Genomic DNA, 4310 nt, shown 5'->3' on the forward strand with positions numbered 1-4310 from the left:
AAGGGACACGCAACTCTCAGAAGGACAGCTATGAGCACAACTAATTCGGCACTAGCTGTGGCTTGCGAGACCCGAAAAACGTAAGAGATCCCTTGCATCCTTATCTAGCTAGTTGATTGCAGAGGACTGTGGTTTGTTGACAAGTGTTACTTCTCTTGCATTTCTGAGATATTGCCTGTTCACCAGGTATGACTCCCCACTCTTCCACATGACGCCAGATGGGTGACCTTGGGCAAGTCACAGTTCTCTCAGAACTCTCTCAGCCCACACAGAGGCAGGAACTGGCAATCCACCTCTGAACGTCTCTTGCCTTGAAAACCCTATAGAGTCTCCATAACTCAGCTGTGACTTGATGGAACTTTCCACCACCACACTCCCCCAGAATTCCACTGTTTATAAGATGAATTGGAGAGCCAGCGTGGTGTAGTGGTTAAGAGCAGTGGTTTGGAGCGGTGGACTCTGATCTGGAGAACTGGGTTTGATTCCCCACTCCTCAACATGGGCGGCAGAGGCTATTATCCTTACTGAATATATCTTTTAATTTATAATACATAAACCAATCTTTAATCTGAAGTTCTTCTCGTGATTTCAGCATAAAAAGGACTGATTGAATGGCTTGGCTTTGACAAAAACAGAATAATTAATGGCATTAACATAACTGATACTTATTAGATATGTGGGAGAAATGGAGGAATCATAATATTCATTCTCAAAGGAAGTTAAAAATGATACTTATTACCTAATCCATTTTTTATTATAAAAATAGTGCTTTTTATATCTGTTCTTCTTTCTTTTTTATTTTTCTTTTCTTTTTCTTTATTTGAATATAGATAAATGAAATAGCAAATACTTAGATTATGAGTAATGTAAAATAAACAAAATAAAAAAATATCTTATAAATGTTTGTAACAATATTAGGATTAGAATCTTAAACAAAGGAGATTACAAATAAATGACAAGATTGAGGGAGGTGTAGGGGAAGTCTCTATATTTTATTTTTTATCTATATATGTATGTATTTTCAACAATTGTTAATTAGAATTTATACTTTGATGTTCACCTATATTGATAGTTGAATACTTTGTCTAATTAGTATAGTATAAAAAAAGAACGATTCGTCGAATTAATTTCTAACACTCTGATCTTTCCCAAACCTGCTTTGCTGCGACGTTTTGGAAAAGATCACAGAAAAGCCTGGACGGCTGCTGTGAGAGTTGGGGAAGTTCAAATTTTCCTAGTCCCACCCGCACGGCAGAATTTTCCCTGCTCCTGTCCCAGCAGCAGCAGTCATTTCATCTCCCCGCCTCCCGGACTTTTTTTGGTTTTCTAGAAGGGGATATAGGAAAATCCCCTTCTCCGAAAGAACTTGCCCGTGTAATGGTGAGGAAATTGAGACCCGTAAGCATGCCTTACTGTATTGTCCTCTCCATCATGAGATAAGAGTAAAGACTATCCAGGAAGTTTTAAAAAACAATATGGGTCTGTCTGATGAAATTCATACTCAACGACTTTTGGAAGATAGTGACCCGTTAATCTCGAGATGTATGGCTGAACTTTGTGCCACTATATATAAGGCACGGAAAGATGTAAGTCATAAATAGTAAATACTATTTGATAAACCTTTTAGAATTTAGAATATGGTCCATTTCAGAAATGGGATTTTATTGGGATCGTGTTGATAATTTTTATCTATAATTTGTTGAGCAATTAATATTGTTTTATGGTGATCGTATGTTATTTTGATTTGGTCAAATGACTGTAAATTAAAGATTGATTGATTGGTTCTCAATTAATCAACAATCTAACATCATTATAGTGATATAACCACCTATGTATCAAGTTCTTTGAACTCCCAGCTTTCGTGGGATACAAGGTGCAAAACCATATCTCTTCAGCAAAAGGGGGATAGAAACTTCCATAAAAGCTGGGGATTCAGAGAACATGATACATAGATTGATATATTGTGTTATAACACCATTCAATTGCTTTTTTTTTTTTTTAAGTGAAAAACTCTGGTAATGGAGGTCTCCAGACCTGATTCATTTTCTTCACAGTGACAAAGCAGCTACAGGACACCTAGTATCAAACATCTGCAGCGGCCCAGTTTGGATCAGGACATGGTGTGGGGGGCGGGGAAGGAGGGGTGCCTATCTTCCCCACACTGTTTACCCTAGCTGAAATGGCTGCAGGGACATTATTTGCCCCATTTGGCAGCTACACATAGAATCATAGAGTTGGAAGGGACCACCAGGGTCATCTAGTTCAACCCCCTGCACAATGCAGGAAATTCACAACTACCTCCCCTCCACACACACCCAGTGACCCCTACTCCACACCCAGAAGATGGCCAAAAAAAAAAAAAACCCTCCAGGATCCCTGGACAATCTGGCCTGAAGGAAAATTGCTTCCTGGCCCCAAAGTGGAGATTGGCATTACCCTGAGTATGCTAGAAAGGGCCATGAGAGCCAAACATTGATGCAAACCTTCCTGCCCTCCCTCTCATGATCTGCCTAAGGTCATAGAAGCAGCATTGCTGTCAGATGGCCACCTAGCCTCTGCTTTAAAACCTCCAGGGAAGGAGAGCTTACCACCTCCCGAGGAAGCCTGTCCCTCTGAGGAACCGCTCAAACTGTCAGAAAGTTCTTCCTAATGTTTAGCTGGAAACTCTTTTGATTTAATTTCAACCCTCTGGTTCTGGTCCGACCTTCTGGGGCAACAAACCCGGAGCTGGCAACCCTAGTGAGGATGGATGATTGTTCTTCAGAGACATGAAGGCAATCAAGTTATCGATGAACACGCCACACATTCTTTTTCTGCCTGCCCTACTATTAGGGCTGCCAGCTCCAGGTTGGGAAATACCTGGAGGTTTTGGGGGCAGAACCTGAGGAGGGCAGGGTTTGGGGAGGGGAGAGACTTCAATGCCATAGAATCGAATTGCCAAAGTGGTCATTTTCTCCAGGTGAACTGATCTCTATCAGCCGGAGATCAGTTGTAATAGCGGGAGATCTCCAGCCACCACCTGGAGGTTGGCAACCTTACCTATATGCCCTTTGTTCAGACCAAATTTTGCACTTCATGGGCAATGATATCATCTACCATATGTCCTCAGACTCTTTGAAAAGCTGTTGTCTGTACACAGAGCTTGATAGGATCTTGTCAGTACTTCGAGATCCCTGTAATGAAGTTTCTGGTATTTTCTGTTTAGTCTCCTGTGCCTTGTTAAAGCTAATTATTGTGTTGAAGGAGAGGCTACTCCGTTAATTAGCATTTCAGAGAACAGAGAATCGGACAGGGATGCTTGGGATCTGTCTTTCTCTGGTTGCAATGTGGGAAAGTATGAGTCAATCGTTGAGCAGCAGATGAGTGCAGGTCCCTTCTGGACAAAGCAAAATAAATCTGTCATTTTATCAGTAACACTGGGGTTTTGTTTGAGAAACAAAAAGTAAGGAGTCAGTTCAGGTAACATTCAGTGATACTAGCTGCCTCATCTAACTTCTGTTCTAGAAAACAGACTCCACATGGAATTCCATGTAGGTTTAAACACCCATGAGTCTGTATTTTGGTTTTTGCAAATCATATACCAGTTCAGTGCAACTGGTTCCAGCAAAGGTGCTCCTAATTTCCACTTATGTAAATGAAACCTGGGTAAACGTTAAGCCTTTCTATATTTTGCTGTCTAGCTTTTCCTTTGAGTTGAGTTTGAGTTGGTTTTTAATACGCCAGTTGTCTTCCTTTAAGGAGTCTCAAACCGGCTTACAATCACCTTCCCTTCCCCTCCCCACAACACCCACTTTGTGAGGTAGGTGGGGCTGAGAGAGAACTGTGACCAGCCCAAGGTCACCCAGTTGGCTTCATGTGTAGGAGTGGGAAAACCAACCCAGCGCGCCAGATTATAGTCTGCTGCTCATGTGGGGGAGTGGGGAATCAAACCCGGTTCTCCAAATTAGAGTCCACTGCTCCAAACCACCGTTCTTAACCACCACACCATGCTGGCTCTCTCCTTCTGCCTTCCTAAAACAAAGCCAATTATACATTAATAGAAAAGTTTCATGTGTGCTGAAATACTATATGTTTAACCTTGAATGGACAGTTTAACCTTCAATTTGAGTGCCCTCACCGGTTTCTCTATTTGGAACACTGTGGATTATAAATCCTACAGCACCCTCTGGAGTGTGTGAAACGGATTCATTAACCAAAGGCTTTGAAAACATGACACACGGAGTGGGTGCATCACAGAAGTTTATTAAATGCTGCTTGTTACCTTATTCCCCAGTGAGCCTCTGAGCTTTTGTTCCTTGCTGGAGCTGGAG

Source organism: Euleptes europaea, chromosome 4, assembly GCF_029931775.1.
Source record: "Euleptes europaea isolate rEulEur1 chromosome 4, rEulEur1.hap1, whole genome shotgun sequence".
Classification (NCBI taxonomy): domain Eukaryota; kingdom Metazoa; phylum Chordata; class Lepidosauria; order Squamata; family Sphaerodactylidae; genus Euleptes; species Euleptes europaea.